Below are 23305 nucleotides of genomic sequence, written 5' to 3'. Positions count from 1 at the left end.
GTCTGTGCTGTTTTCCCCCAGCCAGTGCTTGGTAAAACGTCAGCATAAGTTACATAAAAAGCAGACATTGGCCCTGTTTCCGCTCACAGAATTCTGGCTAAAAGTTCGTGCTGACATTGGAACGAACCATGATCCATAGAGAATAGCTAAAAACCGTTCATTACAACCATACTTGAGCGCTTTCAGGCATTATACACACAACTACGCTTGCAGAAAGAGCGGGATCTGTTGCGTTAGGAAATTGCGTCGGAGGCTTGGAAAGCATCAATCGACTTAACGAGCCGTGACGCATTCTTCTGGGTGACGCGCTTTAGGAGGGAAACAGCAAAAAAAATAGAAAAATGAAAACGCGAACGGCATGCTGGTCGATCTTTACTAAAAAAGATTGCGGAGATAACGAAGTACCAAAAATACAAAAACATGTTGGTTTGTTACGACGAGCAACGCGTCGCTTAAACTATTCAGGAGAAAAAAATTTAAACCGCTGTGAACTTTACGGTGTCATTGACCTCGCTTCTAGGAACGTTTTTTAGAATTTTCTTGCGCGAGCTTTCATGCAAAGCCAGCATGGTTTAAAGCTGCTGTAGGAAACTTGGTTGGCTTGTGCCTGCTACCTCTATATTTTTGTTTTGTTTTTCGCTTGGTCATCTTTTTTTTTAGATTATCAAAGTGGACGCGGAAGTGAAAAGTGTAGACAACGTTGATTCGAGCGGGGTGCTTTGTAGTATGACTCGAAAGTGCTCTATTGTTATCTAGAGCTTTATTTTTTTTATCTATCTATGGATAGGCCGAGTCACTGCACTAATTTTTATTGCCAGAATTTTAAACATGCAGGCAATTTAATTGAATTTCTTTCTACTAAAATGGTAGTTTATGGGCTCTTGGAATTAAACTTTGGAAGTAGTATATTTTTTTTAAGAGGTGAGCAATAATAATCTCTTTTTCATATCTTGGGTTTAATGACCTGTCATATCATTTTTCGGAAGCTCTGGTCCTGTGCTTTAGTCAACCCGGGCATCGCTGAGATTATCGATTTAATCTCTTCTTGATTTAAGGTTATACAAACAAATACGACTTACAATGACAGTAATATTCGGTTGCTAATGACAACTTATCTTAGAAAGCTATCATTATTCAGTACAGTTTGCTAAGAGGGAAGTGCCATAGCACTGCAAATAACGTGATATCATTGCAAAGCTCGTCGCAGAAAAACCCCTTATCCAGATGTCAAGAAATTTTCTAATTGTTCTAGACAATGATGACGTGTTAGGTGTCATATGACTACCAAATAATAATGAAACCACGCCGCCAAATTTGACAATCGATCACCGCCGGAGGAGCTCGGGTGCTGCAATAGTGCCGGCATCGCTACTAAAGTGAGTAGCCTTAGATTGGAGCGTCTCGCGGTCAGGTGTGCAGAAGACATAATTAATAAACTAAATAACAAAATGCTTTATGACCGCTAGTCTGAATCGAATCCGTGGCTGCGCGAAAAGGTCCGCTTTGATAGCCAGTGTATTAGACCACTCCGTCATCGCCGTATTTTAAAAAAATACACCATCTTCATATTGGTTGGTTTATGGGGTTTAACGTCCCAAAGCGACTGAGGCTATGAGGGACGCCGTAGTGGAGGGCTCCGGAAATTTCGACCACCTGGGGTTCTTTAACGTGCACCGACATCGCACAGTACACGGGCCTCTAGAATTTCTCCTCCAAAGAAATTCCAGCCGACGCGGCCGGGATCGAACCCGCGTCTTTTGGGCCAGCAGCCGAGCATCATAACCACTCAGCCACCACGGCGGCCCATCTTCATATTCACTGCACTGAATATATGTTCTATATACAAAGATTTTAGAAAACGCTACAGTAGACATCTGACAACAGATCACTAGACGGAGGGTAGGCTGTGCTCATCGCCATGATAGAGTGCACTCTGGTTTAAAGTAAGTCTGTTCATGCCCTTTCCTCAGATGAACAATCATTTAGAAGAAAGATTTTGTCGAAACAACTGATTCACACTGCTGGTCTATAGTCTAGTTTTCCATACGCTGTTTATTCAAACGAGAAAAGAGCTTTTAATAGGTTCATCCATGTAGTGCCCTCCATTGAGGTATCGTGTGGCATGAGAAGTCGAATGAAATACCTTTTTTAAGATTGTAAACATCCCAGAGGAGAATTTCGTCCTTACAATAGATGAAGCAATGTTCAGTTGCTTCTGGAACATAAGAGAGGCGGCAGTTCACAGATGACATAAAAATGCCTTTTGTCAGAAGCCAGGTCTTCACAGGCAATGTCTTCGTATGTAGTTTGCAGAAGAAAGCCTTAGCGGCCACCGAACGTGCCGCGTGTTGAACTGTCGTTGTCTCGGGCTACGTTTTAGGCGTTGTGTTCATCACCAGTCATGCCGAATCTATTCAGAACACACCGCTCTCAAATTTCGTTCGTAAAGAGATTGAAGTCACCTCACAATTTTTGTTTTCTGCCAGCAAATATAATTATGGCACCGTTCAGATCGCTTACTTGGCAACACTCGATCAAGGAAATTTTGCCTGGGTTATGAGAAGTTAATGCATGATTACGCTACTTATGAACAGCCTACTATTGTGAGGACTTCAGATGCTTCGGATGAAAGGAGCAGAAAGCTGGTGTTAAGTCCCCATGCCAGTTCAAGTGCTTCAATTTGCAGGGGCACCCTGAAGGGGGAGGCTCAAACCTGCAGGGCAAAGGCCTCTCCCATGCCTCTCCAGTTAACCCTGTCCTTTTCCAGCAGCGGCCATAGTGTCCTCGCAAATCTCTGAATCTCATCCGGCCAAATAACGTTCTACCCACCCTTGCCGCACTTGCCTTCTCTGCTGGAGTAGATATGAACAATATCCCGTCACTTCTCATCTTCAGCAAGGCACGCTAAGAGATAAGGCACCTTAAAAGCACCCTAGTCCCATCGATACGTGTCGCTGATTCAAATCGGTGCGGACCTCTAGAGTTCTCAAGACAAGTGTGGGAATATCTGTACAACTGAAAACAAATGCTAACAGACAGTTGACTAACAATGCTGCTTTTACCGCTCTGGCAATTTAATAAAGCCAACACAACGCCGAGTGATGCAATCAAAAAGCCTTGCGTGAGTGCTTGTGAATTCGAACACGCGTTCAGTCAGTCTATGGCCAGTGGTGAGCTACGTGCCCACAAATGTCGACGTCACGTTTGATTCTTCCTAACACTGCATTTTCAAGCTGGAATAGTGTTTGCTTTGACCAGACGATACAGTTCTACCTCATATAGGCGCCCAGCGGGCCCACCACAATAGCATTACTTTTATTCTTTACCCATTTATTTCTGTGCTTCGTGTTTAGTTCTTACTGGGTTCCTTGAAAAATCATTTCAACGTTCTTGCCAGCTACAAGCTTTCATGTGGCTTGTGTTCCTGAAAGAACGGTAGCGCCTAAAAAAAGAGAGAAAAACTTACAAGAAGCTGCAGAGAAGCTGCAACCGCAATGACGCATCTTGTTATCTTTGTATCACCGAGAGAAGTCGGCTCATTTTCTTTGGACGCAATCGTTTTCCTTTCACCTTATTTATTTTTTGTTTAGATAAGAAGCGGGGTATGCGTGGGAAGCTCCTGCAAGCCGTGGGTTCCGTGTTTGCTTCGCGGTTCGCTTAGGAAATAAATGCTCTTTGTCTCGAGGCTCGTAACTCCGCAATCCTCTATCAGGTTCCGAACTCGGAAGAACGATATTGCAAAAGAATGGACCCTTAGCTTCCCTCTGTTAGTTCATCCTTAGTGTTTCGAAACACGGTATCCCGTGAGTGATACAGCTTTGTACGCGGCCTTCGTGACTTATGGTCCTCAGGATTAGAAACATTCCGTAAGCCCAATTTTCTCTTGGCCCACCGTGCACCTTCAACTATAGCTTGCGCGTTTTTCTAACAGCATTGTTAGGAAAGAGAGTCTGAAGGATTTTCTTTGCTATCAAGCCGAAGATTCTTGGAGATTAATTTTAATCAGGGGAACATTTAAGGCAGTGTTATTGAAATATTGAAGGTGATGACCTATTCTTCTGATTAGTAGCAAGAATTTTCTTCTAAAATTGGTTTATCGCTCGCATCAAGCAATTATGACCACCACAGAAAACGAAGGAGAATGCGTTTGACTGTAGCAAGAACGCTGATTGATAGCAAAAAAATGGAAGCCTTAGAGGCGACATCTCCTGACATAATGATTGTTATAGTGCAACCATGCGACATATGGGTTTTGGGGAAATGAATTGAAGCAGAAACTGTCTCATATATCTCGGTGGACACCCGAACCGCGCTGTAAGGGAAGGGATAAAGGAGAGAGTGAGAGAAGAAAGGAAGAAAGAAGTGCGGTAGTGGACGTTTCTGAAATCATTTTGACCACCTGGGAATCTTAAACATCCACCGAGCAGCAAGGCAGAAATTTGGGCGAGTTGGTAAGTATTCATGATATTGTTCACAGCGCAACAAGAACGGGAAAAACGAAAGACGACAGCGCCTGTTTGTGTTACTCTTTTGTCTTTCGCTTTTCCCGTTCTTCTTGCGCTGTGAACAATATCATGAACATCCACCGAGATCGCAGAGCACAAGGGAGCCTTTACGTTTCGCCTCCGGGGTACACTGACTCAGTAGACGACTCAGTAGACGGGATTTCGCTTTCCAACCGGGGTACGCTGACTTAGTGGACGAGCACCTTAAAGGCCGATTCACACGACGGTCTGTTCGCCCGCGGCCCGCGCAAACGTGTTCATGCGTCACCGCATTGAGAGGCGCACTGTCGGCCCGCGGCCTGGTCAGCGCGACTCTCAATGTGCTGACGCATGAACACGTGAGGCGCGGGCCGCGGGCGAACGGACCGTCGTGTGAATCGGCCTTAACCGGAGCCACCACGGCGGGGCCTTTCGTTGCCAAGAGTACTGCGCGTTGCCTGCGGCGTTGCCTGAGCCGCACCGAGGTGGAAGCTGTGTGCCTGGCATTGGGGCTAAGTATTTCCCGCCGTAGGGAATTCAGCAGCCGCAGGCATACTTTCTAATAATTCATAGCACATTATTACGCTTTTGCATTGCCTGTCATGTCACACTTTAGGTAGTGTTTACTCAAAGACCAGTCAGAACTTAAATGCGATGGCGTCAAATTCGAGTCTACCACTCATTATGCGTACCTTGTCTCTTGCGCGTCAGATTTTTCCCTTTACAGCTGCTCTTGTAAAAGCATGTCTTAAACTTTGGGCATTACCCAGTAAATGGATGCGTTTATTTTTTTTTGTCAACTCGTTTTCTTGTCTATTGTAACACCAAAACCTGCACATAAAGAAGTATTGCGAATAAATTGTTAGTACACTTTATGAGGTATTTCATTAGCATTCAGAGGGAACTTCATGTTAAAATAAGCTCTAATTCGGAAAGTTTTGCAGGATACACGAAGGTTAAAGCAATAGCCTAGCATCCTAGTCGAAATCCAGAGGAAGAAGTGGGCTTGGGCAGGGCATGTAATGCGAAGGCTGGTCCTTAAGGGTAACGGAGTGGATTTAAAGAGAGGAGGAGGAGGATAAACTTTATTTCCGTCGACAAATGTATCTGACGGTGTGGGGTTACAGCCCCATCAAGTGGCCATGAGCCCGTGGCGTTCGGCGACTTCTAGGGCTCTTGTCACAACCCGGATCTGTGTGTCCGAGTCGGAACTGAGCAATGCGGCCTCCCACTGGTCTGGGTTCGAGAGCTGCAAGCCTCGAGGGGGGGAGTCCAGAGGGCAAGCCCAGAGTATGACAAGCGTAGCAGGGGGTGGCAGAAAGTTAGGTGGGAGGATGAGATTAAGAAGTTTGCGGGGGTACTGTGGCCGCAACTGACGAAGGACAGGGTTAACTGGAGAGACATGGGAGAGGCCTTTGTCCTGCAGTGGGCGTAGTCTGGCTGATGATGATGGTGATGATGAAAGCAACATTACAACAAATTTGAAAACGGATACTTGCCGGAAAAGAAAGCATCCACTCATTATGAAGCGCAAGGAACGCTCTAGTGTTGCATCTGCTGAGTACGCGCCGAACTTTCAAGGACATGCCATTACTGCAAGCGAGGCCCGTAAAACTTATTTTTCAAGGGCACGGGAAGCATTTACAACAGGCCCCTGTATTGATGTGTTTTTCTCTTTTTGCGCAAAGGGCAACTCTTGTGCTGCGATATGTTTCTTTCTTCTTCAACTCCTGCGCAGTCAGCAAAGTTGACGTAGACTAATTTAATGCTTATCTGAAGTTGTTTTCAATGTTTGCGGCGGCTGTTTCAGCAATTTCTACTTCTTTTGTTGCAGCTTCTGAGCAATAAAAGTTGAAACTCTTTACATTTTACGACCACGCACGGGAAGCGCCAGCCTTTATTACAGCTCGTAAAGTACGACACTTCCGGTTGTTTGAGGAAAATTATTTTTTTCATTCGAGGATTAACAGTTGTGAAGACTTCAGTGTTTTTACTTATGGGATGGAATGGTTGAAAGACGAGCGAGTTTTTAAGATTAGACCGACCAGAGTTGGGATGCTCAAAATGCCAGAATCACTTGCTTGTGTCTCTTTTGTTTGCAGTCTTCTATGTAAATTTTATTTCATTCGCACTTTTCGTGCTAGCACCATACTTCTTGGAAAAAACTGTTCTAGCCTTTAAATTGGCACTTTTTGCTTGTGTGTGTCCTTTCAGCCTTTTACATTGACTGTTCCTTTCACGGCAGTTTATTTACTTTCCCAAAGTATAAGAATGGACAAATCAATAAGGGCAAGTGCAATTTCAACTGTTATATCCTAAGAACTAATATGAAAAAAAAATATTCACTTTGTGATGTTACCCTGAAACATTTCATGAACATTTTTCTAGTTTTGTCTTTCTATTACAAGGATTGTTGCAGAACGTTTCCACGGGCATCCTCCACATCATCGGCATCAACATCGCATATCGAAGCCTAAAAGCAGAGCCAATGAGCTGACCTATTAAAACGGCATAGAAATGAGCCGAAACTGCTGGTGACTTGCCTAAGTCTGTAAACTACAATCGAGGCTTCATCTCTTCGCTTAAACGCAGGCACCCGTAGCTTCTGACTAGCAGGCTACTTTGAAAGGAGCCGTTGAAATAGCCGTTGTTGCCAGTCTGAAAAAGAGCTATGATATAGTAGGAATGAGTCTTTTGGACTGTTGAGAACAGCTGATTTTAGCAGTCACTGTAGCGATAGAGCAAGCTCTGTTCTGTCTGACCTGCAATTACCTCCATATACAATGCGTCAAGTACCGCTAACTGAACAATACCTGATATCCAGTTAGCAAGCATCCCGGTCATGACAGTCAAATTTCGATGGAGGCGAAATTCTAGAGGCCTGTGCACTGTGCAATGTCAGTGCGCGTTAAGTAACCCCAGTTGGTCGAAATTTCCGGTGCCCTTCACTACGGTGTCCCTAATAATCGGAGTCGCTTTGTGACGTTAAACCCTAATAAACCAAAACATTTAGCAAGCAGAAAGCCCCTTAGGAAGCGTTGTGACATTACAAGAAAGAAAGTTGAGTAGAAGAGAGGAAAGTAAAGCTGATCACATAGACAAGCTACACGGAATCCCTGCCTGAAGAAATGCAAAGTTTGTAGCGAGTCACCCAACAAAACAGTGTTCGGTTGTGCATCAATACAATGTTTGTCATACTCTCAGGTTCACGAAGGTTGCGTCGACGCCCATGCCGCCAAAATGATGCGATTTGGTTGCAATACCGTGTAATCCTTCTATTTTGGAGAGGTGGTACATTTTGCCTCAAGTGCAGTTATGAAATTTATGACCGTGAACACGGCAGCGCTTGCCTGATAACCTCGAACCCTACCCGGGGCGGTACGCGGCGCCCGCTTTCATAAACAAAGTAGAAAGGGAGGTGTATCCTTCCGGCTTGCCAGAAGCAGCCAAGACGGCATAATCCTTTCCATCACGTCGCGGAAAGCAGCTGGAGCGTATAGCCACAAGCAGGGCTCTAGGCTCTCTGCTATGCGCTCCCCTGTTCGCGCTCGTAAATTTCATTACCGTAGTGGCGCATTTTTCACCAAATTCCAGGAACAAATGAGGCATTTTAAAATTAGTAGCATCCGAAAACTTTTCCGCGCATAACTTCACCTGCTCTTTTTACAATCACTCAGTGGGAGGCCGTGGCTGTAGCAAAGTATACTATTATATCTGTGCGTTTGTACCTTATAATGTGCCTGACCTGGGCCTCACTGTACACTTGTGACGCTCTCGTACTTAGTGTGAAAACTAGTGACAAAAGTGAAACTATACGTTTCGATGCAACACCATTGCGTCCGTGTCGCCGCCTTCGGGTAAAGATCTAACCACCATCTAAACGACCTGAAAACATGCCTCATCGGTTGCTGACAGGCAAGTAGAGGCCTAGAAACGCAAGCACAAAAGAATCACTCGAAAGTCACTGTGAAGGCGTCAACAGCTTGTAAAGCTATACTATTGCCAGCCAGCAATGCAATTAGGTGTACCTGTGAAGTTTTTTTTTTGTTACCTTTGTGGCATTGCTAACTTGGTAGGCATCTTTTTTACATCACCGCCACGGTATAAGATAGGGGAGGTGGCTGAACGCGCTGCGCTCCTTTCGGAAAGGGCCTGCGGAGTAAGCGCTCGCAGTTCGCGCGCCTTCCGACAGATGTCAGTTGAACGCTGCGGGCCGCGGGCCATGCTGCGGGCTCACCGGGCTCTCTTTCTCGCGCTTGTGGTTGGCGGTGCTCCGTCGTTGTGTCGTCCATGGTATCGTGTTTACGATTGTTCAGCGAACGTGTCTTCAGCAATGGGAAGAAAGTGCTTTGTGTTGCGTTGTAACACCGGCTACAAGTCATGCCAACAAAAGTTTTCACTATTTTCGGCGCCGGAAGACGAAGCCCGCCTGAAGTTGTGGAAGCACGTCATTCTGCGGAAGGATCGGATCCTTCAACGGTCGGGTCATGTATGCGAGAGACATTTCGAGCCTCGTTTTGTCTCGAAAACCTGCCCTGCTGAGTACTACAGTGAGGTACTTGCAAGTACTGCACGTAGAGCATGTTTGGATGACGACGCCATGTCATCGATTTTTCCAGCTTGTCCAGCGCACTTATCCAAACTAATCAAACATGGCAAAAGACCAGCGGTCAGGCAGCTCGTCAACATTCCCAGCAAAAGGCGTGTTCATCGCACTCATGAAGCCGAGAGTGCTCAAGAGGCAGATTATTTGAATGAGAGTGACCGTTATCGTATAGGACTTTCATCGTTTGAAATCTCCGATGCAGCTCCCGAAGAGGTTGATGCCCCGGTCTTAATTGATGTCACCAGTGGACCAATTTTAAAAGAAAAATCTTGCTACGATTCGAAAGAACACATCATCCCCTTCAATATTTTCTTAACACTGCCTTGCAATATTCCCGTCATTAAAGTTTATGTCCAAGAAACCTCGACTTTATAGTAAAATCCTTGAGATACTCTTTCATTAAAAAAATGCTGGTAGATGTGAGCGCAAACTCTACTTAAAGCTGCAAGGTGGATCAGAGAAAAAGTAGGTGTTACAGACTGTTTCTATTTCTGAGGAGCATAAGTTACGAAGGCCACGTACAAAACTGCATCACTCATAGGATATTGTGTTTTGAAACAGTAAGGATGGACTAATAGACGGAAGCTGGGACGGAAGCTCTGTTGCAACATCATTCTTTCGAGTTCGGAACTTGAGATAGGATTGCGGTGTTCCGAGCCTCCAGATCGAGAGCATTTATTTCTGTGAGCGAACCGCGAAGAAACCACGGAACCCACGGCTTGGAGGAACGTCCCAAGCACGCATCCCTCGCTTCTTACCTAAACAAAAAATAAATAAGGCTAAAGGAAAACGATTGCGTCGTAAGAAAATGAGCCGACTTCTCTCAGCGATACAAGGATAACAAGATGCGTCATCACGTTTGCACTTTCTTCGCAGCTTCTTGTTTTTCTCTTTTTTTCAGCTCTACCGTCCCTTCAGGAACAGAAGCCCCATGAGAGCTTGTAGCCGGTAAGAACGTTGAAATGATCTCAGAAGCAACTGACAACTAAACGTGTAAAACAGAAATAAATCTGTAAAGAATAAAACTAATGCTGTGTTGGTGGGCCTGCTGGGCGCCTATATGAGGTAGAACTACGTTGTCTAGAGAAAGCAAACTTTATTCTAGCTTGAAAATGTCTTATGAAAAATGGAACGTGATGGTGACATTTGTGGTCAGGCCGCTCACCACTGGCCTTATACTGACGGAACGCGTTTTAGAATTACAAGCAGTCACGCCCTATTGGAAAAAAAGGCAATGATGTAAATATTGGAAACCAACACTGGAAACCTTGGTGGATTATGGTAATGGAAAATGCGTTGGAATGACTGGGCATGTTGGAATGACTGGGCATGTTGGAATGACTGGGCATGTTGGAATGCCTGGGCATGTTGGAATGACTGGGCATGTTGGAATGACTGGGAGATGTTGGGGCAGGGGCCATGCAGCAATGTTATGTCTGTCGCAATGAGACAGCAAATTTCAAAATAGATGAAGCTCCTACAGCCAGTTTTATTTTGTGTTCATGCTCCTCTTGCTCTTCTTTAGCCACTTGTCAATGCAGCTGGGCCCCATGAAACAGCCTTGTTGATGTACCACCGCTCGTCCTGTCCTCTTCTCGATCTTCAGTCCTGTCAAGTTCGTGGTTATCCCTCCTCCCCAACATACCACCGGTACATGAGGGCTTGGGAAAACTGGGCGATGCACTCTGCAGAAAAGATTGAAATGAAAGAATCAGGATCCACAGGTTTTTATTCTTGCCAGTATTAGAGTGCTAAAAAAGTAAACTCCGTATTGTGGCCACAGGAATAAAGTGAGCTTAAATCAAGAACCACTGAAGCTATTCGCACTCAAAAAGAAAAATAATTTGAGGTTCTTATTCAATATATCATATGCTCGTCATTAAGTACCATCATCAGCAGCATAACTAGCACCACTGCAAGACAAAGGCCTCTCCTATATCCCTAAACATAAGCCTGACGTGTGCCATAATGAGCAAAATAAAAAAGCCATCGTTTTTTGTCCTCTGAAGGCTTTTAGTGGGGTATTAATAAGAGGGACAATATAAAGGTAACATCAGAAGGGTGACTGCAGTAGCACAGCTGAGATGTCGCAGACGATACACTACGAAAAGAGGCATACAATCCATTGATACATCAGTTGCAAAAAATAAAAACAGCAGCAAAGAAAAGGTAAAACAAACCAGTGTCAATGCTCCAAGCGATATCACTTATTTCCATAATTTTGAGGGACCACATGCAATGAAAATGTGGTGAGGTAGAATCACAAGCGAAGGCCATTCTGTTCTCGATTTAATTATTACTAACTCTATGCAGCTGAATGCTTTTTCTGGTGGTTTATCTTGTTGTGTTAGTGACCATCTTCCTGTGTTTGCTTGCATTGAGAACACTAGTACAATAGGAAGTAAGTCCACATCAATCACATACCAAGCTATTACAGAATCATCATTGAAATCCTTTAGGGATGCGCTCATGAAAGTATATTGGAGTAAGATAGCTGAACTTCATGATGCAAATGTTGCCTATAATACGTTTGTCGATTGCTGTAAACAGATATATCACGACTGCTTTCCTCTTGTAACACGCGTGAAAAGTCGCAGAATCCGCAAGCCATGGGTAACGCCAGAGCTTCGCGGAGAAATACAAATGAAAGACAAGCTGTACAGAAAATTTTTGAGCAGCCGGAAGGTTGAGGACCTTGCGGTATTTAAGAAATATAGGAACAAATTGACTAAAAAACTGCGGTCTGCACGAACAGCCTATCACGTGTCACTTCTAGATGTTAAGAATGCTCGAAATGGTGTACTATGGTCGAGATTAAATACACTTCTGCAGCGGGACAGTTCACGCACTGCATTAACAAAATTAAATATTGATGAAAAGGAAGTTTCTGGCGTCGAACTGGCTAATGTATTCAATACTTTCTTAACGAGCTTGGCTACCCGTGCTATAACACGTGCTGCCGGATCTGACGCTTGCAAATATGTTCGAATTCAGAATGATGAAACAATTTTTCTGCACCCAGTCACGGTAGACGAAGTAGTGTCGGTGATAACAAATCTTAACAATAGCAGTAGCTGTGACATTGATGATATCCAAATACGGCCAGTCAAGCATGTAGTTGACATAATTGCTCCCATACTTGCTCACATCTTTAACATCTGTTTAGAAACTGCAGTTTTTACGGAAAAAATGCAATTAGCAAAAGTTGTTGTTCTTTACAAAAAAGGAGATCGCAACGCCCTCGCCAACTACAGACCAATCTCTATTTTGCCAGTGTTTTCGAAAGCATTTGAGAAAATGCTGCATCTAAGAATGTCAAATTTCATCCATAAATTTAACTTGCTAACACCATTTCAGTTTGGCTTCTGCAAAAGCAAATCCACTGAACTTGCATTACTCCAACAAAAGGAATATATAATAAAGCAACTTGAAAACAAATCTATTGTCATTGGTGTATTTGTGGACTTCTCAAAGGCTTTTGACCTGGTAAATCATAAAATCTTACTAAATAAATTACACTACTATGGTATCCGAGGAAAAGCGCTCTCATTGTTAAGTTCTTATTTGTCGTTTAGACAGCAAGTGGTGTACATAAATGGTATACAGTCTGAACCGAAGCCGCTCTTCTACGGTGTCCCCCAAGGCAGTACGCTAGGGCCTCTACTCTTCAATATTTACCGAAACGATATTGTCAACATTAGCGATAATACAAAGTTTTCCATCTATGCAGACGATACGAGCGTATTTTTTTCGGGTGAAAATGTTCATGAACTTATCAAACAATGTAATGCCACAATGCCTCTTGAGGTCTGGTCTGCAGTTAACCTGATGCAAATAAATGAGAGTAAGACCAAAGCTGTCATATTTAGGCCGAAAAATAAAGTTATCCCACTGCACGAGAATATTATATTAAACTCGCGGGCTGTAGAAATTGTTGAGCAGTTTAAATGCCTTGGGGTCATATTTTCTGCCAGTATGTCATGGGATTACCATGTCAATTATATCTTGAAAAAAATAGCTCAAATCACTGGTGTTATAGGCCGTCTAAAATACATACTTCCCACAAAAACTAAGATGCTGGTATACAATTCAATATTCAACTCGCATTTAAACTATTGCCAGTTGGTGTGGGGCACTACAACATTCACTAACTTTGAACGTATTCATTTAATGCAAAAAAGATATCTCCGAAATGCATATAATTTACCGTTCCGACATCCCAGTGCAGCTTTCTTTTGTCGCTCCAGAGTTATTAAAGCACATAACCTTTATAAATATCGCCTCAGTGTTACTTTTAAAACAGAAATCAAGAAGAATGTAACAAATCTTAAAAATTTTGCAGAACTAAGGAAAAAAGAATCAGTCTATCCAACAAGACGTGGCGAAGAATGGACAGTGCCAACACCTCGACTAAATCTTGGTAGGGAATGCCTTTAGTACACACTTCCATCTCTTCTAAATAGGTATATCCACATTAACCTCGATTTGTTTTCTTTTTCACGTCATGAACTACATAATTTGTTTTTGCATAACATTGTTTAAGTTTCATTATGTATACATATTGCTGTTTCGTGTATTCTCCGGTGCTTCCTTAATGTGCTTGTTTTTTAAAATTGTATAAACTCTTGTGTTGCCTCCCTGTCAATAATAAGGATTATAGACTCGTCAAGCTGCCCAAGGGCAGCTTTTTTCTACGATTCCTCCATCTGTAGTGCTAGATGGGAAATAAACTTTGATTTGATTTATTCTTCAATGGGAACAGGAAAAATTTCTTGATTTAGTTGTGATGGCATCCTGGTCTGAAGCGGGGCAGCAACATTTAACATTAAGTTGTGGAAAAGTATTGTAGAGTATATGGAACACACCTAAACGAGCGTTTCCCCTTTTATGCAGTGATGTCTGGTGGTCAAATGAGATGACTGATTACACATATGCTGTACCAAGTGTCGCTGTTGGATTAAAGGGAGTTGGTGGCGTAGCATCAAACAGTTTGGTGCAAAATTGAAAGAGCTAGGGAATACTTCAGTTTGGAATCAATAAAATTTTTATGCATAAACTGCGCAGCATGGCAAGAGCACACAGATCATGACATCTCCTGATAAACCCGAGTGCCCTTGTGGTGCCAGCAGCATGTATCGTGACATGCTCCAAGTATGTGGGGCTGCATCTGGTTAAGGTTTCTCCATACCATTAACCCTAGAGGTGGGAAAGGAGGTCAATACGTTGTGACAAAACAATGCAGACAAGACAAGGACAACGAAGGAATAAATATGATGGCATGAGTGCTGACTATCGCCAATGTGTATTGGAAACCACGTCAAAATATATACACTGTAGCCTAAAAAAACAACGAACAAAGGGCACCTTGTGTCAACCACATTGCATGAGTGTAAAAGAAAACAAAAACTGACAAAGAAGCATTTAAGAGCATGAACTCTTCCTTAGGAAGCGATAAAGAAGGTGTGCTAACACAGTGATTGCGGTTTTTTTTTTAATTTCAGTGGCCTCGATTATCTCACGCACAAACTTTTCTGTGTCTGTCAGGCAAAATGCAGAACATGAATTCCGGTTCACAGCGTTTAGGATCTGGCAAACAATTGCAATTGCAACAGTGAATCATCAAAGTTCTCCCGCAAGCTTTGTTCACATCGTCGTGGTGGTCTTTTAAACCTCTCAGTGACACACTTGCCTGTTTTCCCAATGTAAACATAGCCGCATTTCAAGGCGTTCGAACACACTATGTCTTCTGTGCAGTGCACGAAGAGACTCTGATGGATAATCTCGGTTGACTACAGGTACTGAAACTTCATAGGGTTAGAAAAACAATATCGACGCCAACTCGACTGCCTATTTAACCGGTGCGACCAATTGTGGATGTAGGGAAAGGTACGTACAAACTTCCTTTTGGGAGTTACAGTCTCGACGGGGGCACAAAAAGAATGTTTCAACTTCTGCTTAAAGCAATCGGCTAAAGACACTGACAAAGGTTCTGAATATCCAGTAAAGGACAAACGGCATATGAGCTGGGCAAAACTGGATGTCATGGCAATCAAACAGGATTTCATTAAGGAATTTTTGAAGCAAAGGTTAGTGACACCGCTTGACCAGCTTAGACTGAACCGAAGAAAATGGTAAAAGTAGCTTGTTTTCCCTTGGCTCGTAAGCCCAACAAGTGTAACCACCCAAGATTGAGATCCAATAAATGTGATGACATATTATCCTCTATAATTTCAGTGGTGATTCAAAGTGGACTGAGGCTTTGACTGAACTCCTCTCTCACCTTAGACAATGCTTCGTCAGGATTGGAGATCCTGCAATAAGCCACGTAACAGCGGCGCTAATAGTTTTTTTTGCAAAAACAAGCTATTCTGAAATGTAATAAAGATGGACTGAAGGTATGAGCTTAAAAGTGCGACAAAATTATTCACCAAAACGCCTGAGACGTTTGGAATGCCACTGCTCCATTTAGGTTAATGAATTCTTCAACACATTATTGATCCTGATTGAGGGATGGCGTAATATAAATCCTTGATGTCAACATAGCACCCTATGAAACTGGTGCGAGAGTTATTGTGTAGAAACTGCGTTACTTTCTCTGCAGATCTTACACGAGAGGAGTCATCAATGCTCAGCAACTTAATTTTATGTCGCAAAGAGAAGGCGATTTGTTTCTGACAGGTTCCATTCTCTTAAACTACAACCCTCAAGGAGCAGTCACCTTTATTGGTCTTTGCGGTAAAGAAGATAGCTGGACAATTTTTCTTACTGAAGTTGATGGCATTAGCCTGATGGTTAAACTCTAGATTGTTAATGTTTCTTGGCACTGGACTCTGCTTTTAACAAATCAGATAGTAAGTGGCACTCAAATTCAGAATACACTGCATCTGTGGCCTTGGACTGAAAGGCGCCTTTCGATACGACCACAAAACCACCGTTTATCAGCAGTTGAAAGCAAGAGGGCCCACCCTCTTAAATACGACACAGTTCGGCCTGTGGGCAAGTTCCTAAAGAGGGTTCAAACCGTGACACTGCATCAAAACATCCCGAAACACACCTGTCACACTCAGGTCTGTGCGTGGAAAAGGCAACTCGTCAAACCATGGCAAGCATCTCCACAATAGTTCTCTTCGGAGGAACGGAAAATTTTGGTCCATAAGCACTTCAAGGACCAGACGAGGCAGCGACTCCAAGCTGAAGGTGTGCACCTTGTTGTCAAACTCTTGTGCCTGAAAACAAGCCAGGGAGTGGCTGGTTGACGGTGTCACGCACCGTTGACCAGGTGAAAGCCATCTGGAATGCCACTTTGCAGCCACTTTGCGCTCACTAGCCCGGAGCAGAGAAGCCAAGGCACGAGTGTCTGAAAACAAGGTGCACAATGTCGACACTGAGTTGCTGCCTCGTCTGCTGCTTGAAGCATATACGGGCCAAAATTTGCCATTGTTCCTTCGAAGAGGACTATTCTGGAGCTGTTTGCCATACTTTGACGTCTTGCCTTCCTGTGCCTGGACCTGAGCGTGACAGGTGTGTTTCAGGGGGCGTTGGTTGATGGGGTGTCGTGGTTTGAACCATGCCAGGAACTTGCCCGCAGGCTGAACTGTAACGGGTTTAAGACGGTGGGCCCTATCGCATTCAACTGCTGATAAAGAAGGTGGTTTTGTGGTCATGTCTAAAGGCGTCTTTCTGTCCAAGGCAACGGAGGCAGTTAATTCTGAGTTCAAGTGTCACACAACAGCTGATTTGTTAATAGCAATGTCCAGAGCCAAGAAGCTATGTAATAATCTAAAGTTGAACCATCTGGCTAATGTATCAACTTCAGCAAGAAACTAGCAGAGGTGCCAATGAGAGGTCAAAAGACCACCGTTACGATGTGAACAAAGCTAGCAGGGGGAATCTGATGTTTCCTTGTCGCGACTGCGATCGTTTGCCACATCCTTTATGCTGTGAGGCGTAATTTCTTGTGCTGCATTGTGCTAGACAGACACAGAAAAGTTTGTGCATGAGATGATCGAGGCCACTGAAATTGTAGAAAAAACGCAATCAATGTGTTAACACACCTTCTTTATCGCTCCCTAAGAAAGAGTTCATGCTCTTAAATGCTTCATATTCAACTTTCGTTTTGTTTTTGACAGATCCAAAGTGAATGTTACAAGGCGCCCTTTCTTCATTCTTTTTTTAGGCCACAGTGTATATATTTTGATGTGCTTTCCAATAAATCTTCTTGAAAGTCAGCACTCGCACCGTCGCATTCCTTCCTCATCTTTCTCTTCTTTGCGCTGTTTTGACACGATGAATTACAAACAAGACCATTCATACGTCTTGCAAAAGTCAATACAGTCAGAGTAGCTGAGATAGTTGGGGCATCCTTCAGAATAATGCAGTCATAAAGACAAGGTTGGGACATAAAGACAAAGACTGTTATTGAATGGCTAATATTAATGTACTTTAGTAATGTGCTTGGTTTGGATTATGGGGGTTTAACATCCCAAAGTGACTCAGGATGAGGGACGCCTTATGATTTTGCATATTGATATGCTGGGCTTCATAAGAGAAGAAGTACAATAGTTTTTTAAGGCCAGCCGTAGAACAGGAAGCAATGAATCTACACTAATATCAAAGAATGAAGGCTCAAGCATGAGAGTGTAGCTAAAAGGTTATAATGACAAACATGAAAAGCTTTGGAGAAATTCAACTCGATGACACTTGCCTAAAATAAAGAATCTAAATTTGGGTGAAAATCTGTTGTGAATTCAAAAAGTTGGATTGCACATTAGTAAAGAGAATGGGAGCCGTGATGACTGGTATAGAAATATTAGTTTGAATTATGGTGGCAAGTAATATGCGGACTCATTTCGTGCTCTAACAGTTCATGCAAAATGCACATCAATAAAATAGGAGAACAGTTTGGGGATCAGAACGGTTTCCAGCCTTAATTATTGACAGGTCAGCTTCAGGTTGTCAGGGATAGAACCAAGAGGTTTGGATTGGCTAACAATTATTGGTAAAATCTGTCTTCAGATATCCTCAGTAGTTTAAAGTATGTCAGAAGGCTTCTCACACAGCCCTCAGGTACTCGAAAGCTTGTGCTTATCAATGACTTTCGAGACATGATGAGAAGCAATGGTTAATGCAGTGAAATGGGAAACAAATAACTGATTTTTCTCAAGAAAGTGCCCATGAAATATGCTGTCAAACAAATTCCCAAGGATCCTTCAATTAAGCCCAAAATGACAGTTTATGGGTAGCCACTTTGTTATAACCATCACATACAAAAAAAGAGACACCAGAAGCCCTCCTTATTCACTGAAAACAAGGGAGAATTATGAGACATCATTCCGGCACACAAAATCACACGGATGAAGAGAGTAGACTCCATGGACACCATATTTCAACTGAGGTTTATTCCACAACACAGGCTTTTTATGTGCAAAGGGGTACTAGTGATCCCTGGGGCTGAAAAGTATTTCCGCCACAAGATAACAATTATTCAGGACGGCAAAAACCAAAACACAAAAAAACAGGGGTAAAGGTATCTTGCCACTCACATTAAACACATTGGCACGCCTATGCATCACCTACCTGGCTGACCCAACAAACATATTTGCCTCCAGATAATCTATTTCTTTTTCTGGAGCGCTGCAGAAGGGCTGCTGACGTAATTCTCTTTTTCAACAGAGATACAAAAGGCTTAAAAAATTTCCCAGCCCTTTCAAGTGCTAAACTTGCACAAGGCATGTGTTTCTTTCAAAAACGCCTTGCATGCTCGCTTGTGCGAGCAAAGGCGAATGTGCTCAGCTAAATGACCTCTGCCACTTAATGAATCAGCTGTCCTGCAATGTTCAAGCAAGCGTTCATTGATGCAAGCCTCGTCTGTCTAATGTAATGTTTGACACAGGCAAGGAGGATGCTGTACACCATGTCAACCTCATGTTTAACGAGGGGTTTGGTGTGCTTAGTTTTGTAGGCAGGCTTTTTCGTAACGTCATTTATCAGGTGGCACATGCATCCCAGCTTTCCCAAGCTGAAAATACAACATGTACATCGTGTTTGTCACTGGCCTTCTTGAGGCGGTGTGACACCTGATGGCAATACGGCACAATGACAGGTCACTGTTGCGAATGTGCGTTGTCTTCCGGCTTGCGCTGCCCAGCACACTTCATCTCTCGAACCTGGCTTTCTACCACTAAGGCTACAATTTCTCCTGTGAAAACTGCCTGCTCCAGTCTCCTTACTTGCGCACTGATGCTGTCACAGGGTCGTGACAGCGTCAATGCCGAAGTAAGGCGACTGGAGCAGGCAGGCAGAAAAAGAAATAGATTATCTCAACGCAAATGTGTGTTGGGTCAGCCAGGTAGGCAATGTTTAGTCACGCCAATGCATTCAACTTGAGTGACAAGCTAACCTTACGCCTATGTTTTTGTTTTTGCAACATTGAATAATTGTTACCTGGTCGAGGAAACACTTTTCAGCCACAGGGGTCACTAGTACCACTTTGCATGTAAAAAGCTCATGTTGTGAAATCAACCTCAGTTGAAGTATGGGGTCTATGGAGTCTACTCTCTTCGTTCATGTGTTTTTGTACACTGGAATGATGTCTCATAATTCTACCCAGAACCAATTAGCTCAGCTCTCCATGCTTAGCAAAAACAAGGCAGCAGTAATGAAACCAGTTCTCATGTGTGCACTTTTTCTTTTACATCTGTGACCTGCGATGAGTGGCATAAAAACACATATTTAAGTTAACACACATGCATCATAATGTTAATATTCGTAGTCAAATAGTATCACATAATGCAGCCAAAAACATGCAGACATTTCGCACTTCATGCATAGAATGCAACGGTTAAAAGACGAGCAATATTGAATGTAAAACTTCAAATGGCCTGCAACCGGCCCATTCTGACAGCCAACTAATATTACTCATATAAACATGTAAACATATCAGGCCAGAGCTATCCAAACTGCTCCAAGCAGTAGCATTAAGGAAAAGAGCAATGAAAGTAAGAGAACATTTCATGGCAACCACAAGAACAAAGCACAATGCAGTAACAACTTACAACACAGCTTTTGACTTCATCTGGTGGCCACAAAATCCATGCCATTGACTCGGACTGGAAGACAGATGCGCCACCTGCGGATACCAATTTCCCATTATCACTATGACAGGAGTACAAAAACAAGCATGCGAACTCGGTCCAACAGTGAATATCACATGAATGTAAAAAGATCAGGAAAAATATACTTGCCCAAGTATACGCCTCAATACAAAGGAAAACTACCCTGTTTAAAATGCATCAGTTCCCCTAGCACTAGTAAAGGAATCTTGCTATGAGCAAAACAAATCTGCGTTCGAAAGCGTAGATAAACATCGTAATAACTGAGACAATTATTGCGTCACTTGTTTTCCTCAGAAACCAATTTTCAAACAGCAGAGTGATCAAAATGCAAGATCCTATACTCTGGGTAGCCAGAAACGCTATCGGTATCATAAAAAAAAAAATCTTCACATACTCATTTAAAAATTAGATCCTGACGGCCGGAAATTAACTTTCGTTGGTAACTGCAACCTGAGACAGTGCTTTCTTTATAGTGGGGTTTGAATTCAGATGCGGAAAATGGGCACTGATCGTATTGGAGGGTTCCGGATTAATTTAGACCACCTAGAATTTCTTAACGTGAGCTGACATCGCACAGCACAGGGGCATTCTTTTTTTCATTTCACCTAAATCGAAATGCGGCTACTGCAATCAGGATCGACCCCACGACCTAAGGTTTAACAGTCTAGGGCCAAGCAAAAACCGCGGCGAATAAAAAGTGTTTCAATCCCCCTCAAAGTGCTAACGCTATCTTGAAAGACAATCATACATTTTACGCACAGCCAAAGTGCCGGTCCTTGAAACGTGCGCGGTGGTGTGAACAAGCATGGGCAGAAACGCGTAGAACGAGGCATATACGAGGACAAATCTGTGCTCAACAAGAAACAAAACGCGCAAACATGCGCATACCAAAATCATGCAAAGCTAGCGCACGCACGGTCGCATCCCCTTCGCCAAAACAAGTACCGACAGCGACAATTCTTGGCAGAGCAACTCACCGCGGCGACAACAAAAGCGCCTTAAACGCTTTTTATAGCATTGAACACGAATACTGCAGCAGTACGACAGGTCACCGTTCCAGCATTATATGCTTCGGATAATGCACGAGTACTGCTTACCTTTTCAGATGATTGCGTAGTCGTGCAGAACGCTGTTTGCCTTCGTGTCACGGGCACTACACCAACCAGTGAGATTTCAGCACGAGTGCTACGTAGCCGGCACTCTCTACCACGTAGTCACACAGAAGAAAATATTCCGGGCCTTATTTGGAATATTTCCACCGCGACACTGCCCGCGCGTCTTTGTGCCTGGACACCCATCCTGGACTACACAAAGAAGCGCACAGACTGAAAAGTTAGAGAGACCAGAAAAATGACACTTTGCCTCGAATAGGCTACGTCGACAGCACTGCGCGATTGTGCACCCTTGAGCAAGAAGAAACACACGCAAACCACAACACAGTTCACGACGGCTCACAATCCAAGTAGCGAATTGTAGCAAGCGCCGAAGCGCGATGCACGCGACGCAGCACCCGAACCGCCATGAGGGTTATACAGAAAAACAGCTACCGGCAGCCACCTGGCGGTGACAACCAGTTTTTGTTTCGGTTTCGTTGTGAAAAAGCTTGTATCCTACTTTTTATTTTATTTTTGGTATTTTTATTGGGTATTCAGCCGTATCGGCATCCACAGAAATTGCAGCGATTGCGAGCAATTACCACTGGTAGAAACGCGCGAATTAACGACCTGTTGCTTGCGCTGCGATTGAAAAATGCCTGAGTTCTCACGGCAGTATGGCTTGCTGCTTTGCTCATTCACGAAATTACATGCCGATTTCTGTTTGTATGGGGAAGTTTTTTTTTATATTGATGGGAGATCAGCAAGGCTAACAAAATACCCAACGTAGCAGTCGTAGAGAGTAGGTTGTCGTAAAAACATGGTGACGCTGTTTGATCGGCAGCACGACGTGAGAGGCGGCAGCGTTGAAACGCGCGTCGAGAGAACAACCTCCACGGTATATGCTTTCTTGAGACTACAGTGAAGGTGTGCATTTTTTATAGTGGAGTTCTCTCATCCAACGTGAAAACCAAATCAATTCTTAGTATGAAATATGCTGTGTAATTTATATCCTCATATTGAGTTTATATATATCTGCATTTCTATTTTGAAAAACAGTGTTGTACTGGTAATTGTGTACAGAGGTGCATGTATAAGAGTGCAGCCTTGTCGAAATATTCTGTGTATATATTTGTATTCGTAACCCTTCTACAAAGAAGCTGTGGCCAGCTATGTGGTTAACAATTTGTTAATTGAATTAGTATATGTCTTGAAATGCACGCTCAATAAAATTTTCTGAATGAAATTGAGTGTTCGGATTCAGGCATGCAGGGCTCTGCAAACCTGCAATTTATTATTTTGTGAACAATGAAGTTAAACTTTTTCTCAAATATTTTGCTAATGATAATCTAAGCCCAAGTATATATAAGTCGTTACTTTTTTAAAAAATTTTCTGAAACTGTCAAGTCAACAAATGCACGTGTAAAAAAGAGAAATTTGTCTTGCAGTTTTTATTCTAACAGCATAAAGTGCCAAGTGTACAGTCTTTGTCAAAAGTAACCAGGCTGCATGGTTTGCTTCTAGCTCGTACAGTGGATCCCTCACAGCTTCCCTAAAGCTGGAATGGTAGCTAAAGGTAAGGACTGAGGGTCTTATTACCTTCCAACACGTTTTGATCCTTAGGAATAACACAAGGGCTCCACTATACAACCATGCAGCCTGGTTACTTTTGACAAAGACTGTACGTTTGATGGATTTGACCCACTGAGATTGTTAGTGCATTGATGAGTTTCATTTTGTCAACCATATAGGCACATGCATGCAGTATCTGCTGCCCAGCATCGGCCATTCAAATACAGCCATGGTTTGTGCCATGCCAAACAAGTAGGTACAGTCGTGGGTAAAAAAGATTAGCACACATGACGGAACACCAGAGCGCCGGAATGACAACGCCTGGCACTGCGGGTGGCGGAGAGGCTGATAACGGGAGTGCCGGGCCGTTCCCATTCTACAGTATTAAGGGGGTCTGCCACGGACAGTAAAATTACTGCGGACTGCCACGGACAG

General features: G+C 43.3%; 1 long non-coding RNA gene across 1 annotated transcript; it reads right to left on the bottom strand.

The window, feature by feature from the left end:
* Positions 1 to 10445: 10445 nt before the first annotated feature.
* LOC149324429 (uncharacterized) lies at positions 10446 to 22341 on the bottom strand. Its single transcript, XR_016286844.1, has 3 exons — positions 21302 to 22341; positions 20145 to 20218; positions 10446 to 10775 (listed from the first exon to the last, which is right to left on the bottom strand). It is a non-coding gene; the product is annotated as an uncharacterized LOC149324429 (long non-coding RNA).
* Between the last annotated feature and the right edge of the window lie 964 nt (positions 22342 to 23305).

Source organism: Amblyomma mixtum, unplaced genomic scaffold (assembly GCF_055824585.1).
Source record: "Amblyomma mixtum isolate Tamu unplaced genomic scaffold, ASM5582458v1 scaffold_34, whole genome shotgun sequence".
In the NCBI taxonomy this organism is placed as follows: domain Eukaryota; kingdom Metazoa; phylum Arthropoda; class Arachnida; order Ixodida; family Ixodidae; genus Amblyomma; species Amblyomma mixtum.
This window is presented reverse-complemented; position numbering and strand designations above follow the sequence as displayed.